At 48.6% G+C, this 13,601-nt stretch overlaps 1 protein-coding gene across 1 annotated transcript in view; it reads left to right on the forward strand.

Moving 5' to 3' along the window:
- Positions 1 to 648: 648 nt before the first annotated feature.
- The window catches only part of Abhd6 (abhydrolase domain containing 6, acylglycerol lipase), a 44,437-nt gene continuing 31,484 nt past the window's right edge, over positions 649 to 13,601 (forward strand). Inside the window, exons 1-2 of the mRNA XM_027951323.2 lie at positions 649 to 731; positions 12,140 to 12,204. The gene's annotated coding sequence lies outside the window, so the exon portion shown is untranslated. The remainder of the gene's footprint in view (positions 732 to 12,139; positions 12,205 to 13,601) is intronic.

The following is a 13,601-nucleotide window of genomic DNA, read 5'->3' on the forward strand; positions in this document are numbered from 1 at the left end:
GCAGAGCCCCTGGGCAAGCCCTCGCTGTCCGCGGGAGCCTGGGTTTCTTCTGAGAAAGGAAGCCAGTACCAGTGTCTGCTTCAGAGGATGACATAGGACAACTCAAGTAGCGTTACTCTTTTGGCCTGTGAACCCATATCAGTTCCGTTTCTTTCTCCTGGAGCCCTCTTTGGACAGAGATCCTGGCTGAGTCTCTTCGGTGAATGCAGCGCTCAGTAGCAACAGGTACATGGTAGATGTTCAATAAACTCGGCCCCTCGATTTCTGGCCTCACTTTGTGGAATCCTGCTTCCTGGGTTGCAATGCCTTCCGACTACACCCCGCCCCACTGTGCACCCTCTGGGAGAGTAATGTTCAGTTCTGACATCCAGAACATAGTAGGTGCTTGTGCAGCAACCCTGGCTTTAGGTCTTTGCAGAAAGGCTGTTGGGGTCTGGTTGTGCAGGATATCAACTTGTTCTCTGGGTTTAACGTTTTGAGCCGGGGTCGCGGAGAAGCCGGAGTTAACGCCCGGGAATCCCCTAGACCGAGCGCTGTTGGAGGCGGGGCCGGCTTTTCTGTCGGCGAACAAGGGCCGATGCGCTGCACCTTTAAGGAGTCGAGCCGGCAGGGGCGGGAGTGAGAGCGGCTCGGGAGCGTGCGCGGCGGGGCCGAGCTGAGCCGGGGTCTGGGGACCGAGGGCCGGGCCGGGCCGGGCGGGGCGGCGGGATCAGGCGGCTGAGGCCGGTCAGGTGAGCGGAGCGGAGTGTGTGTGTGTGTGTGTGGGGAGCACCCAGGAGAGGGCTGGGGGCGCCCCAGTGGCCCGTGACCTGCCCCCACTTTCCGAGTCCAGGCTGTCCCCTTCCTGCGACGCGCTGGGTGCAAATGGGTCCTGGATCCGCAGCTCCCTTTCTGGTCCGTTTTCCCGCGGTGGCATCTGCCCTCCTCCTTGGTGCTTGGAAGGGCCCGAGACTCCCGAACCCGGGTGCATCTACATCACCAGGCTTCCCGGGCCGAGCTGCCACCCTCCCGAAGCCCGGGGACAGGGCGAGGTCGGGGTCGGTCCCGCACCCTCCGGCCACTCCGCCTCCCACCTCCCGCGCCCGCAGCAGCCCGGACACCCCAGTGCCTGGAAGGCTAGGGTCCTGCGCTCCAGTTTCCTCCCCTGCCTGGAGAAAGGTCACAGTCGCCCTCCCAGGCTACAGCAGGTTCCATGTCACTTCCCCCGCGTCGCCCCCGATGTCCATCCATACCCCCTGACATCGCTCTCCTTGAACACCTCTCCACTGCAGCCTGTCGGCAACCCTCACCCCCGCCCGCCCCAACTCCCTCGCCCTTGCGCCCTTGCCCCGGGCCCTCCCGGAGACCCACTCGCGGGGTGCTGGTCCACCCACCCCGGCAGCCCGGTGCCCGCCGGCATCCCTGACACCCCGCCTGCGCGGACCCGGGCTTCCCGGGTGCGGGTTTTGTAATGCCGGCTGCAGGGCAGAGCACGTGCAGGATTTTCGTCCCCAGCCTGCAGCCGCCTGGGGAGGCCAATTGACCGGGAGGCATGGGGAAGGAAGAGGGTGTCGGAGGAGCCAGAGGCTTGGCGTCCGGGGAACACATCTTTTGAACCTGTTTTGATGCCCTGGAAGCTGAGAAGAGGAAATAAGAGGAAGGTCCTGCCCAAGCAGAGACCTGGAGGCCAGCATTTGTGTCACCCTCTTACCTGCCCAGAAATCCCTCATGGCTGGCTGCACCTGCCTTGCCAGTTAAAAATAGTTTATAATTAGCGGGTGCAGTGGCCCAACCTGTCATCCCAGCGGCTCCAGAGGCTGAGGCAGGAGGATGCAAGCCAGCCTGGGCAACTTAGGGAGGCTACCTCACAGACACACACAAAAGAACTGGGCAGGTAACTCAGTGGTAGAGCACCCCTGAATTCAACCCCCGGTACCCACCCACCCCCCAAAAAAGGAAAATAAAAATTGCTATAATTAATAATAGCTAACATAGAATAAACAAGTACTGAGTGCCAGGTGGTAATCCCCTTTAAAAGATTATAGCCCTTACTCCCTTCAAGAGCCCCTTGAGGTGGGTGCCACTTTTAGGCCCACTTGACAGGGGAGGTATAGGAAGCTTCCAGAGGTGGTCTTTTCCTAGGACACAGTGAGTGACCTCAGTTCCCCACTGTGAACCACTAGACTTTTTACCCAGTATTAACTAATCAATCCTTCTCAACATTTTGCTCTTTATTATTCATTTATATTTTTTAGTTTTTTGGTACCAGGGATTGAACCCAGGGGTGCTTCATCGCTCCCAGCCCCCACTTTTTAAAAACTTTTTTTAGATTCTTTTTCTTTTTTTTGTAGTTGTAGATGCCTGTAATCTTTTAAAAGGGATTATTACCTGCACTCAGTACTTGTTTATTATATTATGTCTTTATTTTATTTATTTTTGTAGGTGGTGCTAAGGGTCGAACCCCGTGCCTCACACGTACTAGGTGAGCACTCTGCCACTGAGCCACAACTCCAGCCCCCTCAGCCCTTTTATGTATTTTTTTTCAATATTTATTTTTTTAGTTGTAGTTGGACACAATACCTTTATTCCATTCATTTATTTATTTTTTTATGTGGTACTCAGGATCGAACCCAGGGCCCCGTGCATGCTAGACGAGCACTCTACCGCTAAGACACAATCCCAGCCCCCTGTATTTTTTTTTTAAAGACAGGGTCTCCCTGGGTTGCTCAGGGCCTTGTCTTTGCTGAGGCTGGCTTTGAACTTGTGATCCTCCTGCTTCAGCCTCCTGTGCCAAGGCCCCCTGTTTGTTTGTTTGTTTGTTTGTTTATCTATTTATTTATTTATTTTGCATGCTGAGGATTGAACCCAGGGCTTTGTACGTTATCAGTATTTTTATAACATAGGAAACTAGAAATAATTTGTGTTCTTGGCACCAGTTTATTTTCAAAAATTAGGTTCTGGGGCTGGGGATGTAGCTGTGTGGTAGAGCACTTGCCTAGTCGGTTGAGGCCCTGGGTCTGATCCCCAGTACTACATAAATAAATAAATTAGTTAATTAGCTCATTTTTCAGACGACCAAGGGGTCTTCGATGCCCTCCTCCAGGACATCGAGGCCCAGAGAAGAGAAGGGACTTGCTTGAGGCCACACAACTGGAAAGTGCCAGGGCTGGAATGCAAACAGGTTCTGGGATGGTTCATGGGTTGCTTCCTGGGCACCCTCTGCTGCTCTGGTCCCTTTGCCTAGGCTCCTGGAGACCATTTCCTCCCTCCTGGCTTCCTCTGCTGAGGCCCAAGAGGGGAACACACTTCTCCACGGGCTGCCTTTGCCTAGGCCCTTCCAGAAATCTCTGCTGCTAACTCTTACTGCCCTCTAGGGTGTAGCTCGGCAGCTCTGTGGATCCCTCCAGGAACACTTCCCTGATTTCTCTTGTCCCCAACTAAAAGCTTTTCCTGCCTCCCACTCCCATGGTGGCACTTGGAAAGTTCTGCTGTGTGCATCTGTCTTGTCCCTTGGGTGCAGTTGTGTTGGCAGGATCAGAAATGCTCCCCAAGGCCCCTCTCTCCACCTACCTGGTCAAGCCCCAGGACAGAAAGAGGGTGAGAGAGAAGGGGCAGGGGGAGGACCACAGCAGGTGCAGTGGGTCCCAAAATAAAAATAGACCCAGGATTTATGAACCCTGCATCACCAACCCCCCTCAGTGAGTTTCAGTCTGATCTCAGGGAAAGTTATTTCGCCTGGCGTCTACCATTGTAACCTTGCATATTTGCTTTTGTTTATAACACAAAGGATTTCCACCACAAAATCAGGCAGGCTGCGCCCATATCTCCCTTTTACCACTTGCTATAGCTATGTGTCCCTGGACAAGTTACCTAACTTCTCTGAGCCTCAGCTTTTGGAAACAGGACCTACTTCAGAGGGTAGTGGTAATCCTTAGCTAAAATAATGCACAGGGCCTAGTGTGTGGTAGACACTCAATAAACACCAGCCAGCTATTATGAAGAGCAGCAGTAGTTGACCACTACTTTGAATCACAAGAACTCTGTTAAATCATTAATAAACGGCTCACATCGACCCTACTTAGGAGGCAGGCAGGGGAGTTCAGGCCAAGCAGAAGTAATCATATTTTGTATTCACTAAGGCCATGGGCAAGCTGCTGGATGATGGAGTTAAGTTCCTTTTTTTTTTTGTACCAGGGATTGAACTCAGGGGCACTTAACCACTGAGCCACATTCCCCAGCCCTTTTTTATGTTTTATTTAGAGACAGGGTCTCACTGAGTTGCTTAGGGCCTTGCTAAGTTGCTGAGGCTGGCTTTGAATTCATAATCCTCCTGCCTCAGCCTCCTGAGGCCCAAAGATCAGAATTTTGTGAAAGCTCTCCCCGGGGGATTCAAATGGGTTGAGAAGAACTGCCTTAAGACAGTGAACTTAAACAAAAATCCTTGTGGACTGTAAGACGGTGTTTTGGGGTAGATGGTATGAGTGGTTACAATGTCTGTCACATTTATCACAGTGATGAGACCAGGTCAGAGTGGAGCAATTTTGTTTCCTCTAAAAGAATTAGTGGCTGGAAGTCTGGAGACTTTTGTTTGTTTGTTTGTTTTTGGTACCAGGGATTGAACCCAGGGGCGCTTAAACACTGAGCCACATCCCCAGCCCTATTATATTTATTTAGAGACAGGGTCTTGCTGAGTTGCTTAGGGCCTCACTAAGTTGCTGAGGCTGGCTTTGAACTCAAAATCCTCCTGCCTCAGCCTCCCGAGCTGCTGGGATTACAGGCATGCACTACCGTGCCTGCTGGAGACATTTTTGATTATCATAACTTGTGGATAGCATCAGTGGCCAGTTATGCTGCTGAATGTCCTACAATGCACAGGAAAGCCCCACAACAATTACTGGCCCCCATGGTCAGTTGTGCCAAATAGAGAAACCTGTGCCACGCGTGTTTTCCACAGCATTCTTTCTGACCTTGAATGTAGATGAAGATGTTTCCCCAGATCAATCCCTGAGAAGCCCTCTGGACCAGTCCAACCTTCCCCGTCCCAGAGCCCAGGTGGCCATCGCCGCCTGTGGCTGAATGCACTGGGTCTGTCCTGGGCTCCACTGGTACTCTGGAGCTGTGCCCAGCAAACTGCTGACTCAGGGGAGCAGACGGCTCCGGAGGGTGCGGGCCAAGGTCCTGACGCTGCTGCGGGCTGGGATCCTCATCTTAAGTCATCACCTAAAGTAATAGCAGCCTTTATCTGAGGCAGTTTCCAGAAGCTTTGGCTGTTTGACTGTTGGCATGGAATGATGTACCCAGACTTGGATGCCAGCCCTGGGTATAGTGACATCTGGGGACTGCGTTTGATAGGTGAGACTCCTGATTATAGAGACAGTGGCACAGATGCTGCCCACAGAGCTCTCAAGCATCTGGACAGTTCCTGAGCAGTGTAGGGCAGGGGACTGCGGTGTGACAGGGCTGCCTGACTCCCATGAGGGCAGGTGGGATCTCCCCAGCTGAGCAGGGAGCTCAGAATGTGCCAGTCACCACTCTGAACTGGTTCCTTGTACCATCTCCTCGTCTCATTTTGTCCCCATACTGATGTTCCAAGAGGTTCAAGGTCCCATGGCTGGTCTGTGGCACAGCAGAGATTGAACCCAGGTTATTGAAGTACAAAACTGAATCTTCCGAGAAGCATTTGCAGATGGTAGTGCCACGTTAACAGCCAGGACTGGCAGATGCGCAGAGCTTGCTAGGTGAGAGGGAATTCTGTGTGCCTGGAGAGGAGAGCCCGTGCATTAGAGTCCGTGCACTAGTGCAGAAGGGCATAGTGTGTTTGGGGTTGCAGATCTATCCAGGAAAGAGGTGGGGGGAGATGGGACTTGAAAGATGGACAGGCACCAAATCATATGTGGCCTTGCACCTCATGCTGAGGGCCATTGGCGGACCACTGGTGAGTTGGGTCAGGGGAAGAGAAAGGTGTGTGATGTTGGGTAGCTTGCTTAACCTCTCTGGGTCCCAGATCCCCATCAGGACTGGCGTCTCGAACCATGCTGCTCAGATGAATGTTCATTGTGTCAGTGGCTATAAGAATAGAGCAGCCCACATTGACGATGGCCCTGCAGCGTGTTGATTTATGGCTTGTTTCCTCTCACTCTGAGCAGCTGGTGGTATTTTGACTTTCCATCCTGGTTTTTGGTATTTATCAAATGCCACCAAGGGCAAGACACTGTGGATACTAAGGACTGAGACAGATCCAATGATGTGGTTGGACTTAACTTGGAGGAGCTGGCATCCTGTGAAGGGCACAACCAGTGTTCCCACCCCAAGGGACAAGCCACAGATGTCACGAGATGTGCAAACACCCTGGGCAGGAGGATGAGGGGGTGGTTGCTGGGCACCCAGGAAAGGCTAAGGGAGCCAATTGCTCTGTTAGAAGAGTTTTAAAGGAATAGATGGGGTAGGGAGAGGGTGTCTTACTGGTAGAGAGAGTGGGGACAGCCAGGCTAGGTGGCACACACCGTAATCCAGCAGTTTGGGAGGCTGAGACAGGAGGATGGCGAATTCAAAGCCAGTCTCAGCAACTTAGCAAGGTCCTAAGCAACTCAGTGAGACCCTGTCTTTAAATAAAATACAAAATAGGGCTGGGGTGTGGCTCAGTGGTTGAGTTGCCCCTGAATTCAATCCCTGGTACACCACCCTCCCCCACCAAAAGAGAGTGGGGACAGTGGAGGAAAACAGAAAGCCCATCCAGGGCACTCACAAGAGGGTCAGATCAACAGTGTGTCTAGTACCTATTCCCCGGGTTTCCAGGTTGTAGACGGAAACAGGTTTTCACACCAGGGAGATGTTACTAATGGATCTGTGTCCTATGTTCCGCTCCACTCTGTCTGTTCTCCACCATGGGACCTGCCAGGCAGACCCCAGGGGCATCTGTTTCCCCAGGTCATAGAATGTTTTGTAAATGGAAGACACACAGTGAAAAGTGAGATCATGACTCTTACAAGAGACAGGATTCTGCGCAAAGCAGGGGATGCTAAAATGTCACCTGAAGGACATGTCAAGGCTGTTAGAGGACCTAGCAGGGTGAGGCCTGTCGACCATTGAGGAAGGGAAGGGACAGGGACTCAGAAAACAGAAACCTGACAGACCCGTGAGAAATCAATGAAGCCATGAGATAAGTTTGTAAAAGTGACCTCTCTCTGGTAGGGCCACCATAGCCAAATTGAAGTGGGGAGGATTTTTCATAGAGTGAACTAATCTACATGAGGCTATTCTCTGTCCTGACAATTAGCACGGGTGATAATTACCACCTGATCTTGGTTTAGTATTGCTATTAAAATGGTGATTTTTCTGGGGAGGAAGGGGTACCTGGGATCGAACTCAGGAGCACTCAACCACTGAGTCACATCCCCAGCCCTGTTTTGTATTTTATTTAGAGACAGGGTCTCCCTGAGTTGTTTAGTGCTTCGCTTTTGCTGAGGCTGGCTTCGAACTCACAATCCTCCTGCCTCAGCTTCTCGAGCTCCGGGGATTACAGGTGTGCACCACCGCACCCTGCTAAAATGGCAATTTTGCTTTTGATTTTATTCATTTTGATACAGTTCCAAACAAAAGGGTGTGGCACTCTTAACCATTTTCCTGGGTAACTGAGACAGCCTCCTTGGGGGAGATTCTGGCTTGAAGGAAAGTGGGGACCAACTCCCAAAGGGCCCCCAATGGGGGGGCTAGACTTTTTGCAGGAAGCCAGAAATCTTGCCCCTGAACCTCGCCACCTTGTATTAACAGAGCCCTGATTTCCTTTAACACCAGCTTTGCTTCCAAAGCTAGAAAAGGCTGCAGGCCAGCTCCATCTGTAGTGAAGACTCTTCATCTCCTAGTTTTTCCTTTTATTTGGGAGAGTAAGTTGCATCAATGGGAGAATGTCTGTGGGTGCCCAGGTTCTAGTTTAGGCCTCCGCTATAATCCATGCATATCCAGGGCTATTTTATTCCTTTTAGTCATGGGGAAAATAGTTTCTTACATGATGCTGTTTCTTTCCTTTGAGCGGGGGATGAAGGCTCTTGTGGGCTCCCCTAGAGCCTGAAGACTTTAGGGTCCTTGGAGATAAAGGGTCAAGTGGCTTTGGCTTCTGTTTTAACCAGCAACAGGTTGGCTTGCATTTCAGCTGTCTTCTTGAAGACAAGATTTCAAGCAGGTGGTTCTTTCAGACTGTTATAGCCCACACACCTTGGCCCAAGAGTCTGACTTTTTGAGGTGCTCAGCCAGGCCAGTGTAGTATGGTTTATTGTCTTACTTTGTGGCCAATAAGTCTTTTTTTTTTTTTTTTGTCCCAGGAATTAAACCCATTGCATTTACCACTGAGCCACATCCCCAGCACTTTTTTTTGTATTTTTATTTAGAGACAGAGTCTCAATGAGTTGCTTAGGGCCTTGCTCAGTTGTGGAGACTGGCTGTGACTCATGATCCTCCTGCCTCAGCCTCCCAGGTTGCTGGGATTACAGATGGGTGCCACCCTTCCTGGCTCCAAAACAACTTTCTAGAAGCTGGGCCACAGGATAGGCCAGCCTCCTGCCTTTCAAATGAGCCCCTGATTGATCTGCCTTTTCTCCCCTCTGGCTGTGACTTCTCCCAGAGGACTGGGTAGTAGGACTTGCTGGTGTTCTCTGATCCTCCACCCACAGGCCCAACCTGGCTGGGCTTCTTCTCTTGCCCAGTGCTGCCCTAGTGGCAGAAGTTGCCAGCTGGTTCTTGAGCAAGGACCCCAAGAGGACCTGTTGCTGGTACTTTGTGAAGCAGGACAGTGATCCCTCTCCTCAGTCCCTCTCTACCATAAAGAAGATAGGAATCTATGGCTATTTATGGTTGTGTAATTCCAGGCCATGTGGTTCCAAAAGGGAAAATTCTTATCATTTGCTATCTTAGAGTGCTGGACTTTGATCCTTAAAGACTAAAGTTCCTGCCAGGCAGACTTAACCTCTGGACAGTGGCATAGGACAGGAGGGTCTGTCCCGAGCCTCAGGCCACCCAGCTCATGTTCAGATATGATGAATTTTCACTGTAACACATTCAAGTTCGTATTTCTTCTTATGAGAAATTATTAAGGCTTGATTACTGCCTCTCATGGGCCTTTTGAATGAATATAAAGCTCAGGACTGGGCTGGGTTCCGTGGAACACACCTGTAATCCCAGTGGCTCGAGAGGCTGGGGCAGGAGGATCGTGAGTTCAAAGCCAGCCTGAGCAACTTAATGAGGCCCTGAGTAACTCAGCGAGACCTTGTCTCTAAATACAAAGAAAAAAGGTGGTGGTGGTGGGGGTGGGCTGAGGATGTGGCTCCATGGTTAAGTGTCCCTGGGTTCAATCCTTAGTACCAAAGGAAAGAAAATTCATGTCTAGCCAGTAGGACTCTCTGTGATAATTAAAATGTTCTGGATTTTCATTTTCCAATATGGTAGCCACAAGCCACATGTGGCTATTGAGCATTTGACATGTGGCTGATATTGCTGAGGAGCTGAACTTTAAATTTCATTTAGTTTTAATGAATTTAAATAGCCACATGTATAATGGCTACTGTGTTGAACAATACAGAATAGAGTTGTTTTTTTTTTTAATAGTATTGGAGATTGAACCCAATGCTAGGCAAGTGCAGTACCACTAAGCTACATCCCCAGCCCTTTTTAACATTATTTTGAAACAAAGTCTCACTAAGTTGTCCAGGTTGATTTGCAATCCTCCTGCTTCATTCTCCTAAGTAGCTAGGATTACAGGTGTGCACCTCCATACCTGGCTTCAAGATAGACCATTTTATTTGAGTTCATATTGTATTTTTTAATTAAATAGGAAAAAACCCTTCATACCTGTGTACAGTAGCAATTCAAAATTTACAAAAAGAATATCAGTGAAAAATTTTACTCTCATCTCTGCCTCCAGAATCCCATTCCCTCCCACCAGAGCCAGCTACTAGTCCCAGTTTTGTGGGTTTTTTTTTTGTGTGTGTGTATCCATGTAGAATCATTTCATACATATGTAATCATAACATATACAATCTCTTTTTTTTTAAGCACAAATGGTGTTATTCTATCTACTGTCTTCTGTTCCTCACTTTTTTGAATTAATAATGTATCTTGGAGGTCATTACCTATGGGGAAAATTGAACTGCCTTATATTTAGTTTCTATTTGTATTTAATGCCTGTATGTAATTTTTTTTTTTTTGTAAAGCTATACCATTGTTTACTTACCAGGTTCCCTGTAAGTGGACATATGAATTTATTATCTTTTATTATGGTATAAATGAAACTGTAATGAATAACCTTGTACAAATATATTGTTACACATGTTCAGATATAAATATAGGTAAATTCTTAGAAGAAAAAATATTACTAGGTCAAAGGCAGGTGAATTTCCCAGGGCCACATATTTGGACTTTGTTGATGGATGTGTACTTTTTTTTTTTTAAGTATCAGGAATTGAACCCAGGGGTGCTTAACCACTGAGTCACATCCTCAGCCCTTTTAAATTTTACTTTGAGACAGTGTCTCACTAACTTGCTTAAGGCCTTGCTAAGTTGCTGAGGCTGGCTTTGAACTCTCGATCCTCTTGCCTCAGCCTCCCAAGCTGCTGGGTTTACAGGCATGTGCCACTGCACCTGGCTGGGAGTATAATATGTACATGATATGAGAGCATCTAGTTCTACAATGGCCTCAGATACACAGTCTGTTTCTAAACTTTTTGTGCATTGTTGAATAAAGACCACCACAAACCTGTAGACGTGATTTGCCTGTCTCTCTTTTAAATAAGATTGAGCACCTTCTATGTTTAAGAGTCATTCCAGTTTCCTTTCTGGTATGTTATTTATGCAGATTATTTGCTCATCTTTTCTTTAATGGATTTTGTTCTTGTTGATTTGTAGGACCCCTTTATACATTAAGGAAGTTTGTTACCTTTGATATGTGTTGACATATTTTAATCCTGTTGATGATATCACTTTTGAGTGGATGTTTAAAAAACAGTTTTAGCCATTGTAGTAATGCACGATTTAAATTGCAAGTCTGAGGTCAGCCTGAGCAACCGAGACCCTGTCTCAAAATGAAATGAGAAGGGCTGAGCATGTAGCTCAGTGGTAGAGCATTTGGCAGAGTTTGGCCTCAGTGATTAATGCTTTGACATTTTATTTCTTATGATCCCCAGAATCTCATGTGGGAGTCCTTGGGCTCGATTCTTAGTACAATAAACATTTTTATGTCATCAGCTTCTTACTCTTTTGTAATGATAATAATAATGCAAAAATTATTTTGTAAATAGTGATGTTTTTGTCATGGCTTCTGTTTTTTTTTTTAGTATTGATGGACCTTTATTTTATTCATTTATTATTTATATGCAGTGCTGGGCATTGAACCCAGTGCCTCACACACAGGAGGCAAGCCCTCTACTACTGAGCCACAACCCCAGCCCCCCCATGGCTTCTGGTTTTTTATACCTCTCTTGGAAAGGCCTTCCCCTTGGAGATATTTTAGGACAGAGTTCTCATGATTTCTTCTAGACGTTTCATGGTTAAACACTCACCTATCTGAAACAGTCCCTGGATCCTCTGGCTTTATTTTCCCTTACCTGTGGCTTCACACTCCTGTCACAGAGCCTTTGCCAGTTCCTCTGTGCTTCTGGCCAGCCCTGTGCGTGCTGTCCCTAACACTCCAATAGCCCTATTGACCTTTGGTCCTCACCCTTCCTCCATAACTTCCTGAATGCAATGTTTAGGGAAGCTGGGGTCCAAAAGGGGAAGGAGATTTCGGTATCTTTATCCAAGGTTCTTTGTTAAGTTTGTAGGCCTAGAGCCAAGTACATCTGGTCTTCCCATTGTTGTGCTTCCCACCCAGGGAACCAGGCTGTCCTGTGGCCCTTCCCTGCTTGACCTTCACCTGCTTTCCTCTTTGACCTGTAACCCTTCCTAGGCCTGGCTCCTTATCAGAGATGCCCCGCCCTCCATGCGCTTTTGCCTAATTGGGGAGGTAACCTGAACCTAGGGCAGACTATAAAGCCACAGGATGTTTGCACTCCCCTGTGCTGGCTAGGCAGAGCAGCTTTGCTCTATTCAGCCAGCCATTTGGCCGCTCTGAGCGCTCCATTCATATTCCCTAAGATGATTTAATGCTTTGTCATCTTATTTCTTGTGATTCCAGAATCTCATTTTCAGCTCCTGTCAAAGCCAGTAGCAGTTGGGAAAGAAAGCTGTGCTCTTTGCAGAGTAAGTATGGATCTTTTAATTTTATTTTTATGTTTTGAACTGGGGATTGAACCCAGGAGCACTTACCCACTGAGCCGCATCCCCAACTCTTTTTTATATTTTATTTAGAGACAGGGTCTTGCTGAGTTGCTCAGGGCCTCATAAATGCTGAGGCTGGCCTCAAACTTGCAATCCTTCTGCCTCAGCCTCCCCAGCCACCAAGATTACAGGAGTGTGCCACTACACCTGGAAAATATGGATTTTTAACACCATAGACAACAAAGTAGCCCTTCCTGAGGCTAGGCTGCTTCTGAGCCCCCTCCCCCCTACACAGGTCACCTATGTGGGTGGTTCTTTCAGTCTGATGGGAGGGGATTGGACTCCTGGAGGCTTTCAAAGCTTCAGCATTGGGCTGGGGATGTGGCTCAAGCGGTAGCGGAAGCGCGCTCGCGCTCGCCTGGCATGCGTGCGGCCCGGGTTCGATCCTCAGCACCACATACAGACAAAGATGTTGTGTCCACCGAAAACTAAAAAAATAAATAAATATTAAAATTAAAAAAAAAAAAAAAGCTTCAGCATCCACCCCTGCCCCATAAACAGTTCTCCAAAACTGTACCTGGAGCAGAGCTCTGATGTGAAAGAATTCTAGAAGGCCTAGGCTTCTGGAACCACTGTGCTTTCCTGTGGAATATGGTACTGGAACTGGCCCTGGATGCACAAAAAAAGTTCACCAGGTAGCCAGGATGGCAGGGCACTCCACTGGCAGGAGGCCGTGTGGGCCTGGCATGGGGCAAGGAACTGGTTAGTTGGTGCAGGCAGAATGGGGAAGTCAGAACTGGGCAGTGGGGCTGGGACCCTAAGGGGTGCTTCACACTTTATCTGGTAGACATTGGACCAGTGCAGTCCAATCCTGGAGTTGGTGGTGGAGGAACGCAAAATGTAAAATAATAGTTTTTATAGAAATGGGAGTCCGGCCCCTATGTGCTGCCGGGGGAGTTGTCAGATTCCTAGGAAGTCCTCCATCTGACATGAGAGCTGAATTTCAGATTTGATTGAATTTGATTAATTTTAACTTAAATGACAGTTTATCTAGATTCAGACAAGTTGACTTCAGAGACAGCGCCTCTCCGCTATTGCATAGCTGGAGTGGTGAGAGGAAGTGATGGGGGTGTGGAGGCCCATGAGTCAGGAGGAGCCGGGAGAGACATGCCTGGAGCATAGCAGGGCCGTGGGATCATTGGTGTGGTAAAGCAGGCATTTGGAAAAGTCTGGAAGGAGCTCTGATCTTGCAGAGGAGAGAGCTGGAGGATGGAAGTGAGGAGGAATTAAGGAGAGCATTATGGGAATATCCAAGGGAGAGAGTGAGGAGAGCATGTGGTACCCTGGCCAGGCATGCTCAGCCTTGGCTTGCTTCTGCA

The sequence above is a fragment of the Marmota flaviventris genome, chromosome 1 (assembly GCF_047511675.1).
Source record: "Marmota flaviventris isolate mMarFla1 chromosome 1, mMarFla1.hap1, whole genome shotgun sequence".
In the NCBI taxonomy this organism is placed as follows: Eukaryota; Metazoa; Chordata; class Mammalia; order Rodentia; family Sciuridae; genus Marmota; species Marmota flaviventris.